Source organism: Rhipicephalus microplus, unplaced genomic scaffold (genome assembly GCF_043290135.1).
Source record: "Rhipicephalus microplus isolate Deutch F79 unplaced genomic scaffold, USDA_Rmic scaffold_135, whole genome shotgun sequence".
NCBI lineage: Eukaryota > Metazoa > Arthropoda > Arachnida > Ixodida > Ixodidae > Rhipicephalus > Rhipicephalus microplus.
This window is the reverse complement of record NW_027464707.1, coordinates 330001-342500: the sequence shown is the minus strand read 5'-3', so window position 1 is coordinate 342500 and position 12500 is coordinate 330001. Positions and strand designations below refer to the sequence as shown.

At 61.6% G+C, this 12500-nt stretch overlaps 1 non-coding gene across 1 annotated transcript; it reads left to right on the top strand.

Annotated features, from left to right (window-relative positions):
* Positions 1-9433: 9433 nt before the first annotated feature.
* On the top strand, positions 9434-11248 carry LOC142791018 (small subunit ribosomal RNA). Its single transcript, XR_012889940.1, has one exon. It is a non-coding gene; the product is annotated as a small subunit ribosomal RNA (ribosomal RNA).
* Positions 11249-12500: the final 1252 nt, after the last annotated feature.

Genomic DNA, 12500 nt, shown 5'->3' with positions numbered 1-12500 from the left:
AACGGTGCGCATGCAAGAGGTGTCAGAGCTAGCGAACTTGTGCCACGAGCAACAGGTCACTAAAAGCCTATAGATGACGGTGTTGGAGGAAAAGAAAAATATCGAGAAAGCACTGCGGTGTGCCGTGCGTAGGGACGGGCGCGCGTGCCACATGCCGCCGAAATATGGGTGTCGGAGAAAACAGAGTGCCGCGCGTAACGAGGGGCGCGCGTGTTACAGAGAGATATGCCCAAACGCATGAAAGTGTACGCAGGTGTCCTAAGGCAGTTTTTTTTTTTTTTTCCTCATTTTGATGTCGCCCCGGCTGACGCGGTTTTCGTTTTTCCGTGCCGCCCCGGCTGACGCGGTTTTCGTTTTTCCGTGCCGCCCCGGCTGACGCAGTTTTTGCGCCGCCCCGGCTGACGCGGTTTTCGCGCCGCCCCGGCTGACGCGGTTTTCGCGCCGCCCCGGCTGACGCGGTTTTTGCGTCGCCCCGGCTGACGCGGTTCGGACTTTGCACTTTTTGGCTCACCCCGGCTGGCGGCCCACTCACTCGATCGCCAGGTCTGTTTGCCCCGGTGGTTCCACCGCCAGGCTTAAGCGCGAACTTTTTTTGTTTGTTTTCTTTTGATTAAGCGCAAGCTTTTTTCTTTGTTTTCTTTTGATTAAGCGCGGGCTTTTTTCTTTGTTTTTTTTTTTGATTTCGCCCCGGCAGACGCGGTTTTTGCGCCGCCCCGGCTGACGCGGTTTTTGCCGCCCCGGCTGACGCAGTTCGGACTTAGCACTTTTCGGCTGTGCCTGGCTGGCGGCCCACTCACTCGATCGCCATGTCTGTTTGCCACAGTTTTCCCGGTGGTGCCGCACCCGGGCTCGCCCCGGCTGACGCAGTTTTCGCGCCGCCCCGGCTGACGCGGTTTCGTGCCGCCCCGGCAGACGCGGTTTTCGCGCCGCCCCGGCTGACGCGGTTTCGTGCCGCCCCGGCAGACGCAGTTCGGACTTAGCACTTTTCGGCTGTGCCTGGCTGGCGGCCCACTCACTCAATCGCCATGTCTGTTTGCCACAGTTTTCCCGGTGGTGCCGCACCCGGGCTCGCCCCGGCTGACGCAGTTTTCGCGCCGCCCCGGCTGACGCGGTTTCGTGCCGCCCCGGCAGACGCGGTTTTCGCGCCGCCCCGGCTGACGCGGTTTCGTGCCGCCCCGGCAGACGCAGTTCGGACTTAGCACTTTTCGGCTGTGCCTGGCTGGCGGCCCACTCACTCGATCGCCATGTCTGTTTGCCACAGTTTTCCCGGTGGTGCCGCACCCGGGCTCGCCCCGGCAGACGCGTTTTTTTTTTCTTTCGCCCCGGCTGACGCAGTTTTCGCGCCGCCCCGGCTGACGCGGTTTCGTGCCGCCCCGGCAGACGCGGTTTTTTGCGCCGCCCCGGCTGACGCGGTTTTTGCCGCCCCGGCTGACGTAGTTCGGACTTAGCACTTTTCGGCTGTGCCTGGCTGGCGGCCCACTCACTCGATCGCCATGTCTGTTTGCCACAGTTTTCCCGGTGGTGCCGCACCCGGGCTCGCCCCGGCTGACGCAGTTTTCGCGCCGCCCCGGCTGACGCGGTTTCGTGCCGCCCCGGCAGACGCGGTTTTCGCGCCGCCCCGGCTGACGCAGTTCGGACTTAGCACTTTTTGGGCTGAGCCTGGCTGGCGGCCCACTCACTCGATCGCCATGTCTGTTTGCCACAGTCTTCCCGGTGGTGCCGCACCCGGGCTCGCCCCGGCAGACGCGTTTTTTTTTCTTTCGCCCCGGCAGACGTGGTTCCCCCCCCCCCTTTTCGCTCGCCCCGGCTGACGAGGTTTTCGCGCCGCCCCGGCTGACGCAGTTTTCGCGCCGCCCCGGCTGACGCGGTTTCGTGCCGCCCCGGCTGACGCGGTTTTCGCGCCGCCCCGGCTGACGCGGTTTTTGCGTCGCCCCGGCTGACACGGTTCGGACTTTGCACTTTTCGGCTGTGCCTGGCTGGCGGCCCACTCACTCGATCGCCATGTCTGTTTGCCACAGTTTTCCCGGTGGTGCCGCACCCGGGCTCGCCCCGGCTGACGCAGTTTTCGCGCCGCCCCGGCTGACGCGGTTTCGTGCCGCCCCGGCAGACGCGGTTTTCGCGCCGCCCCGGCTGACGCGGTTTCGTGCCGCCCCGGCAGACGCAGTTCGGACTTAGCACTTTTCGGCTGTGCCTGGCTGGCGGCCCACTCACTCAATCGCCATGTCTGTTTGCCACAGTTTTCCCGGTGGTGCCGCACCCGGGCTCGCCCCGGCTGACGCAGTTTTCGCGCCGCCCCGGCTGACGCGGTTTCGTGCCGCCCCGGCAGACGCGGTTTTCGCGCCGCCCCGGCTGACGCGGTTTCGTGCCGCCCCGGCAGACGCAGTTCGGACTTAGCACTTTTCGGCTGTGCCTGGCTGGCGGCCCACTCACTCGATCGCCATGTCTGTTTGCCACAGTTTTCCCGGTGGTGCCGCACCCGGGCTCGCCCCGGCAGACGCGTTTTTTTTTTTCTTTCGCCCCGGCTGACGCAGTTTTCGCGCCGCCCCGGCTGACGCGGTTTCGTGCCGCCCCGGCAGACGCGGTTTTTTGCGCCGCCCCGGCTGACGCGGTTTTTGCCGCCCCGGCTGACGCAGTTCGGACTTAGCACTTTTCGGCTGTGCCTGGCTGGCGGCCCACTCACTCGATCGCCATGTCTGTTTGCCACAGTTTTCCCGGTGGTGCCGCACCCGGGCTCGCCCCGGCTGACGCAGTTTTCGCGCCGCCCCGGCTGACGCGGTTTCGTGCCGCCCCGGCAGACGCGGTTTTCGCGCCGCCCCGGCTGACGCAGTTCGGACTTAGCACTTTTTGGGCTGAGCCTGGCTGGCGGCCCACTCACTCGATCGCCATGTCTGTTTGCCACAGTCTTCCCGGTGGTGCCGCACCCGGGCTCGCCCCGGCAGACGCGTTTTTTTTTCTTTCGCCCCGGCAGACGTGGTTCCCCCCCCCCCCCTTTTCGCTCGCCCCGGCTGACGAGGTTTTCGCGCCGCCCCGGCTGACGCAGTTTTCGCGCCGCCCCGGCTGACGCGGTTTCGTGCCGCCCCGGCTGACGCGGTTTTCGCGCCGCCCCGGCTGACGCGGTTTTTGCGTCGCCCCGGCTGACACGGTTCGGACTTTGCACTTTTCGGCTGTGCCTGGCTGGCGGCCCACTCACTCGATCGCCATGTCTGTTTGCCACAGTTTTCCCGGTGGTGCCGCACCCGGGCTCGCCCCGGCTGACGCAGTTTTCGCGCCGCCCCGGCTGACGCGGTTTCGTGCCGCCCCGGCAGACGCGGTTTTCGCGCCGCCCCGGCTGACGCGGTTTCGTGCCGCCCCGGCAGACGCAGTTCGGACTTAGCACTTTTCGGCTGTGCCTGGCTGGCGGCCCACTCACTCAATCGCCATGTCTGTTTGCCACAGTTTTCCCGGTGGTGCCGCACCCGGGCTCGCCCCGGCTGACGCAGTTTTCGCGCCGCCCCGGCTGACGCGGTTTCGTGCCGCCCCGGCAGACGCGGTTTTCGCGCCGCCCCGGCTGACGCGGTTTCGTGCCGCCCCGGCAGACGCAGTTCGGACTTAGCACTTTTCGGCTGTGCCTGGCTGGCGGCCCACTCACTCGATCGCCATGTCTGTTTGCCACAGTTTTCCCGGTGGTGCCGCACCCGGGCTCGCCCCGGCAGACGCGTTTTTTTTTTTCTTTCGCCCCGGCTGACGCAGTTTTCGCGCCGCCCCGGCTGACGCGGTTTCGTGCCGCCCCGGCAGACGCGGTTTTTTGCGCCGCCCCGGCTGACGCGGTTTTTGCCGCCCCGGCTGACGCAGTTCGGACTTAGCACTTTTCGGCTGTGCCTGGCTGGCGGCCCACTCACTCGATCGCCATGTCTGTGTGCCACAGTTTTCCCGGTGGTGCCGCACCCGGGCTCGCCCCGGCTGACGCAGTTTTCGCGCCGCCCCGGCTGACGCGGTTTCGTGCCGCCCCGGCAGACGCGGTTTTCGCGCCGCCCCGGCTGACGCAGTTCGGACTTAGCACTTTTTGGGCTGAGCCTGGCTGGCGGCCCACTCACTCGATCGCCATGTCTGTTTGCCACAGTCTTCCCGGTGGTGCCGCACCCGGGCTCGCCCCGGCAGACGCGTTTTTTTTTCTTTCGCCCCGGCAGACGTGGTTCCCCCCCCCCCCCTTTTCGCTCGCCCCGGCTGACGAGGTTTTCGCGCCGCCCCGGCTGACGCAGTTTTCGCGCCGCCCCGGCTGACGCGGTTTCGTGCCGCCCCGGCTGACGCGGTTTTCGCGCCGCCCCGGCTGACGCGGTTTTTGCGTCGCCCCGGCTGACACGGTTCGGACTTTGCACTTTTCGGCTGTGCCTGGCTGGCGGCCCACTCACTCGATCGCCATGTCTGTTTGCCACAGTTTTCCCGGTGGTGCCGCACCCGGGCTTGCCCCGGCAGACGCGTTTTTTTTTTTTCTTTCGCCCCGGCTGACGCAGTTTTCGCCCCGCCCCGGCTGACGCGGTTTCGTGCCGCCCCGGCAGACGCGGTTTTTTGCGCCGCCCCGGCTGACGCGGTTTTTGCCGCCCCGGCTGACGCAGTTCGGACTTTGCACTTTTTGGCTGAGCCTGGCTGGCGGCCCACTCACTCGATCGCCATGTCTGTTTGCCACAGTTTTCCCGGTGGTGCCGCACCCGGGCTCGCCCCGGCAGACGCGTTTTTTTTTTTCCTTCGCCCCGGCAGACGTGGTTCCCCCCCCCCTCCGTCTTTCTTTTTGTTTTTTTTTTTCGCCGCGGCTGAAGTGGATTTTTCGGTGCCTCGACGCCCCGGTAGTCGCGGTTTTTCCGTTTCCGCACGGCCCCGGCTGACGCTGCTCGGTCACAGTCGCCTTTTGTGAGGATTGCAGACTTCTTGAGCGCGGGTGTTTTTTTTTGTTGTTGTTGTTGTTTTATTACGCATTCGCTCCAGCAGACGCTGTTTAGACTTTTTGTTTCCTCTTTTATCCTGCGACGAGGTGACGAGGTTTATTCGGTGCCCCGCCGCCCCGGCTGAAGTGATTTTTCCTGTCCCGTGCCGCCCCGGCTGACGCGGTTGGGACTTCGCGTTTGTTCGGCCGCCACGGGTTTTGGCGCACTCGCTCGGTTGCTTGTTGTTGCCACTTGTTGCGAACCCAGGTTTCTTGAGCGAGCGCGGGCGTTTTTTCTTCCTTTCTTTCTTTGTTCTATGTGTTAGCGAATCGGCCTTTAATATCACACGAGGACTCACAACCAACAATTTTCAGTTTGAAGTGTAAAAAATCTGCAGGTGTTGACGTAACTGACTTGCCCCGTACCCTTGAGTACATCCATGAAGTTCTCGTAGTACTACTAAATCGCATTATTCCAAGTGGAGAAATTCCCATAAACTTGCAAACCTCTACACGAAAATCGGTGCGCGTGATAAAGTTGAAAATTATCGTCCGATATCAAATGTGCCTTCTATAACACAAATTCTAGGAAAAAAAAAAAAACACTTGTTCGCCGTTTTCTGCGCCGTGACTGGCAGCACTCCGGCGAAGCGAAACGGGGTCGATTCGAGCACGATATCGGCGTCTTTCGACGTGCTCGCCGGCGACCGTCGCACGAGTACGTCGCACGAGCGCGTCTGCCGGGGCGCCGTTTGCGAAGCCGACGCAAAAGTGGGAACCGCCGCTCGGATGATCGCCGCTTTCGGCAGAGTGAGTGTTGGCACTCCGGGGAAGCGAAACAGCGTGAATGCGCCCACGAAATCGGCGTATTTTGAAGTGCCCGCCGGCGACCGTCGCACGAGTACGGTAAACCGCGTCAGCCGGGGCGTAGTTCGGGACGCCGACGAAAAAGTGGGAAGCGCAACTCGGATCTTCGCCGTTTTTGCAGGAGTGAGTGGCGGCCCTCCTGCGAGACCAAGAAGCATCGATTCGTGCACGAATTCGGCGCCTTTCGACGTGATCGCCGGCGACCGTCGCTCGAGTAGGGCAAACCGCGTCTGCCGGGGCGGGCTTCGGGACGCCGATGCGAAAGTGGGAAACGCTGCTCGGATGTTCGCCGTTTTTGGCCGAGTGAGTGCTGGCACTCGGGCGAAGCCAAACGGGGCCGATTACGGCACGATATCGGCGTCTTTCGACGTGCCCGGCGGCGACCGTCGCACGAGTACGGTAAACCGCGTCAGCCCGGGCGGAGTTCGGGACGCCGATGCGAAAGTGGAGAACGCCGCTCGGATCTTCGCCGTTTTTGGAGGAGTGAGTGGCGGCACTCCGGAGAAGCCAAGGAGCGCCAATTAGCGCACGATATCGGCGTCTTTCGACGCGCTCGCCGGCGACCGTCGCACGAGTAGGGCAAACCGCGTCTGCCGGGGCGGGGTTTACGACGCCGACGCAAAAGTGGGAACCGCCGCTCGGATGTTGGCCGTTTTTGGCAGAGTGAGTGCTGGCACACCGGCGACGCGAAAGAGCGCGAAAGCGCCCACGAAAGTGGCGTATTTGGACGTGCTTGACGGCGACCGCTGCAGGAGTACGAAAAACCACGTCAGCCGGGGCGAGCGACCCACGGCGGTCTGGGTGCTTATCGCTGCTATTATAGGGGCACCCCGGCAGACGCAGAAAAAAAAATTTTTTTTCGACCTTCTTTTTTGCTGGTCGAGCTCGGGTAACCCAGGTCGCAATGGGAGCCGCGCACGAAAGCGGCGTCGCGAGACGCGTTCGCGGTCGCTAGTCGCACGAGCTCGGCAACCGCGTCAGCCGGCGCGGAGTTCGGGATGCCGACGGCTAAGTGGGTACCGCTGCTCGGATGTTCGCCGTTTTTGGCCGAGTGAGTGCTGGCACTCCGGCGAAGCGAAACGGGGCCGATTCGGGCACGATATCGGCGTATTTCGACGTGCTCGCCGGCGACCGTCGCACGAGTACGGCAAAGCGCGTCTGCCGGGGCGAGGTTTGCGATGCCGACGAAAAAGTGGGAAGCGCCGCTCGGATCTTCGCCGTTTTTGCAGGAGTGAGTGGCGGCCCTCCTGCGAGACCAAGAAGCATCGACTCGCGCACGATATCGGTGTCTTTCGACGTGCCCGCCGGCCACCGCCGCACGAGTACGGCAAACCGCGTATGCCGGGGCGGGGTTGGCGACGCCGACGCAAAAGTGGGAACCGCCACTAGGATGTTCGCCGTTTTTGGCAGAGTGAGTGCTGGCACTCCGGCGAAGCGAAAGAGCGCGAATGCGCCCACGAAAGTGGCGTGTTTGGACGTGCTTGACAACGACCACCGCAGGAAAACGAAAAACCACGTCAGCCGGGGCGAGCGACCCATGGCGGTCTGGGTGCTTATCGCTGCTATTATAGGGGCACCCCGGCAGACGCGAAAAAAAAAATTTTTTTTTCGACATTCTTTTTTGCTCGTCGACCTCGGGTGACCCAGGTCGCAGTGGGAGCCGCGCACGAAAGCGGCGTCGCGAGACGGCTTCGCGGTCGCTAGTCGCACGAGCTCGGCAACCGCGTCTGCCGGGGCGGAGTTCGGGACGCCGACGGCTAAGTGGGAACCGCCGCTCGGATGTTCGCCGTTTGTGGCCGAGTGAGTGCTGGCACTCCGGCGAAGCCAAACGGGGCCGATTCCGGCACGATATCGGCGTCTTTCTACGTGCTCGCCGGCGACCGTCGCACGAGTACGGCAAAGTGCGTCTGCCGGGGCGGGGTTTGCGACGCGTACGCAATAGTGAGAACCGTCGCTCGGATGTTCGTCGTCTTTCGCCGAGCCAGTGCTGGCACTCCGGCGAAGCCGAACGGAGCCGATTCGGGCACGATATCGGCGTCTTTCCACGTGCTCGCCGGCGACCGTCGCACGAGTACGGTAAACCGCGTCAGCCGGGGCGGAGTTCGGGACGCCGATGCGAAAGTGGGAAGCGCCGCTCGGATCTTCGCCGTTTTTGGAGGAGTCAGTGGCGGCACTCCGGTGAAGCCAAGGTGCGCCAATTCGCGCACGATATCGGCGTCTTTCGACGTGCCCGCCGGCCACCGTCGCACGAGTACGGCAAACCTCGTCTGCCGGGGCGGGGTTTGCGACGCCGACGCAAAAGTGGGAACCGCCGCTCGGATGTTCGCCGTTTTTGGCAGAGTGAGTGCTGGCACTCCGGCGAAGCGAAAGAGCGTGAATGCGCCCACGAAAGTAGCGTATTTGGACGTGCTTGACGGCGACCGCCGCAGGAGTACGAAAAACCACGTCAGCCGGGGCGAGCGACCCACGGCGGTCTGGGTGCTTATCGCTGCTATTATAGGGGCACCCCGGCAGACGCAGAAAGAAAAAAAAAATGGGGACATGGCGTGCGTCACCGTGCGGCTTCGCAGCGTTGCCGAAGTCGCCGAGCCCTTCGACTGAGCCGAACGGCGGACAGGGAACGTTGGTCGGCCGTTCTAACCTGTCGGTGCCACGCCGAGACGTCGTTAAGGAAAACCGCGTCGTGGGCCTCTACGACGCCGTCGAGTCGTTGTACGTTTGGTGTCCAGCGTGTCGGCGGCGAGTAGCGGACACGTCGTTCACGACTTCGGTCTTTCGCAGTCGACGCGAACTTGCGGAGAGTCGTGGTGCCTCACGTTTTCGGCAGAAACCGCGGCGGAATTTTCCCGTGCGTGCGCGCACGACCTCGGTGCTGTGCCGTCAGCGTAGTGTTGCACAAACTCGTGGCCTACCCAAGGTGCGGTACGTTTGCGGCCGTATCCTCGGGGGGAATTTCGTGAGTAGGGTCGCAAATTCTACGACCTCGGCGGGTTTGAGAGCGACGTAGACTTGTGGCACGCTCAACGTGCCACACGTTTCGGGGCACACCCGCGGTGAAATTTTCTCGAGTACGCTCGTATTAGTGCCCAAGGAGGTCTGGGTACTTATCGCTGCTATTATGTGGGGGTTCTCGTGAGCGGCGTACGCGAAAGCGACCGGGTGTCTGATATGCGGCGGGCTTCGGCCTCGTCAAGCGTGTCCTCGGGTCTGCTCCAGGGGAATCCACGGCAGTCGTCTGCAGCCTCATCCGCTTGATGCGTTAGGGGCTGGTTGTCGGACGGTGCCGTTTTACCACGATATCGAGGTGTGTTCCGTGTCGTCCTCGGGCGATTCAGATGCGAAAGCGCCGAAGACGCGGGCGTGACCCGTCGTCTGGCGGCTTTGCAGTCTCGGCTCCGTTGCTAGTTCCGGCCGGTCCACCGACAGTGCAGCGGGCTTGGGCAACCCGCACGGCGCGACCGAGTCGATGCAACGAAAAAGAGCGAGCATGAACGTGCTTCTTGCCGCACGGCTCCCACTCGTCTTTCGGGAAGGTTGTGCCGTAGCGAGCTCGAACGCCGTCATCTCGGAGTGCAAAATAAGCGTGTTGGGGCGCCTGAAGGTGGCCTCCGCCGCACACAGACTGCGTCCGGCCCGCCGAAGGCGAGGACGGACGCGCAGTCGAACGATTACCTGGTTGATCCTGCCAGTAATCATATGCTTGTCTCAAAGATTAAGCCATGCATGTCTAAGTACATGCCGAAATAAGGCGAAACCGCGAATGGCTCATTAAATCAGTTATGGTTCCTTAGATCGTTTCTTCCTACTTGGATAACTGTGGCAATTCTAGAGCTAATACATGCAGTGAGCCTGGAGCCCTTTGGGTAACGGGTGCTTTTATTAGACCAAGATCGATCGGGTTTCGGCCCGTATTGTGTGGTGACTCTGGATAACTTTGTGCTGATCGCATGGCCACGAGCCGGCGACGTTTCTTTCAAGTGTCTGCCTTATCAACTTTCGATGGTAGGTTACTTGCTTACCATGGTTGTTACGGGTAACGGAGAATCAGGGTTCGATTCCGGAGAGGGAGCCTGAGAAACGGCTACCACATCCAAGGAAGGCAGCAGGCGCGCAAATTACCCACTCCCGGCACGGGGAGGTAGTGACGAAAAATAACAATACGGGACTCTTTTGAGGCCCCGTAATTGAAATGAGTACACTCTAAATCCTTTAACGAGGATCAATTGGAGGGCAAGTCTGGTGCCAGCAGCCGCGGTAATTCCAGCTCCAATAGCGTATACTAAAGCTGCTGCGGTTAAAAAGCTCGTAGTTGGATCTCAGTTCCAGACGAGTAGTGCATCTACCCGATGCGACGGCTCGGACTGAACATCATGCCGGTTCTTTCTTGGTGCACTTCATTGTGTGCCTCGAGATGGCCGGTGCTTTTACTTTGAAAAAATTAGAGTGCTCAACGCAGGCGAGTCGCCTGAATAAACTTGCATGGAATAATAGAACAAGACCTCGTTTCTGTTCTGTTGGTTTTTGGAATACGAGGTAATGATTAAGAGGGACGGACGGGGGCATTCGTATTGCGGCGCTAGAGGTGAAATTCTTGGACCGTCGCAAGACGAACTACTGCGAAAGCATTTGCCAAGAATGTTTTCATTGATCAAGAACGAAAGTCAGAGGTTCGAAGGCGATCAGATACCGCCCTAGTTCTGACCATAAACGATGCCAACCAGCGATCCGCCTGAGTTACTCAAATGACTCGGCGGGCAGCTTCCGGGAAACCAAAGTATTTGGGTTCCGGGGGAAGTATGGTTGCAAAGCTGAAACTTAAAGGAATTGACGGAAGGGCACCACCAGGAGTGGAGCCTGCGGCTTAATTTGACTCAACACGGGAAAACTTACCCGGCCCGGACACTGGGAGGATTGACAGATTGAGAGCTCTTTCTTGATTCGGTGGATGGTGGTGCATGGCCGTTCTTAGTTGGTGGAGCGATTTGTCTGGTTAATTCCGATAACGAACGAGACTCTAGCCTATTAAATAGGTGCGGGGTTCCCAGCACCTTACAACCTTCTTAGAGGGACAAGCGGCTCCTAGCCGCACGAAACAGAGCAATAACAGGTCTGTGATGCCCTTAGATGTCCGGGGCCGCACGCGCGCTACACTGAAGGAAGCAGCGTGTCTTTATCCCTGTCTGAAAAGACTGGGTAACCCGTGGAACTTCTTTCGTGATTGGGATAGGGGCTTGCAATTGTTCCCCTTGAACGAGGAATTCCCAGTAAGCGCGAGTCATAAGCTCGCGTTGATTACGTCCCTGCCCTTTGTACACACCGCCCGTCGCTACTACCGATTGAATGATTTAGTGAGGTCTTCGGACCGATGTCCGGCGCGGCCTTTCGGTTGCGCCGGTCTGTTGGAAAGATGACCAAACTTGATCATTTAGAGGAAGTAAAAGTCGTAACAAGGTTTCCGTAGGTGAACCTGCGGAAGGATCATTAACGGATTGTGAAGGGTGAGCGCCTCAGCTGCGTCTGCGCCCGACACTTTCTGCCGCTGACCCCGTTTGGACGCGGGGTCGGCTTTTCCCCACGGGGCTGCCTGAATGTGGAGCGGCACCCCGTGACAAATTGTTGCGCCCAGCGGACGCCAACACCGCGACCTTGGACGGTCGGCCAGGTGGCGGACGCGGGTACAAACGGCGCAACGCACTCATAGGTCGGCTTTCGACCCGCCACAGCACCGTGGCTCGAAGCGCTCGAAATGCGCGACCCGACCGCTGCGGGACCGCCTAGTACTGTAAACAGGAGCGGCGGAGCGCGAACGGCGAGTCGTGGTTACGTCGGTAGAAGGCGAGGCTGCGCGTTCCCGAAACGCCAGCCGAGTGCCCTCCCGACCGTTCGAGCGTGCAAGAACGAGACCCGACAATCGCGCGGCGACTGCCAAGTACGAGAGGAACGGCACAAGCGTCGGCGGTCGGTCAAGGAACTGGCGATGTGACGGGTCCGCTGTGCACCAGTGCATACCGTCCCGCCGTCCGCGGCAAGCGCCTCCGCGTCCTCGGGTGACGGAGGCTGCCGGTCGGTTCTTGCAGGCGAGGGATCTCGCTGGCACCGGTTCGCGTTGACGCGCGGCCGGTCATGGCACGGCGATGCGACGGCCGAGGTGCGCAGTACTCGATGGAGGAACCGCACGCTCCGATGACCGTCCCGCCCTCCGCGGCGTATGCGTACCGACCGTAATGGTTGCAGCAGCGCCGGCCGGCTTTTGAATTCGCCACACGAAACACGGTGCGAGATCGCGGTTAGGGGAGCGTCGACGTTGCCAGGCGTTTTGCTTGCTGCCGAGGGAAAGGCGGCACGGCCACGTCGCGCTCGTCGCGATTAGCGGGTCTGCGCGCTTTGGGAAGGTGCCGCAACGACTTGCCGAAAGAGGAAGCACGGAAGAACGAGGGACTTGGACGTCCCGACAATTGAACGCACTTGCGGCCAGGCCCTTGCTGGCTTCGTTCTTCCGCCTCGAGTAGGCTCGTACGCGGCTCCGGCGCCGAAAGTGGTCCTTGGCACCGACTTCGGTGGACGTGGGAAGTGCCGCGCAAGTACGGCGCGCCTGGCTCCACCTGTTGGCTAAAGTAGGCAGCCGGATCGGCATTTTGGTGTGCGGTGGCAAACCGTGGATGCGAAAAAAGCTTGTGCGATTTCGTGGAACAAAAAGCGGGGGTCCCCCTTTTTATGCGGAGGAGACCGACCCGCC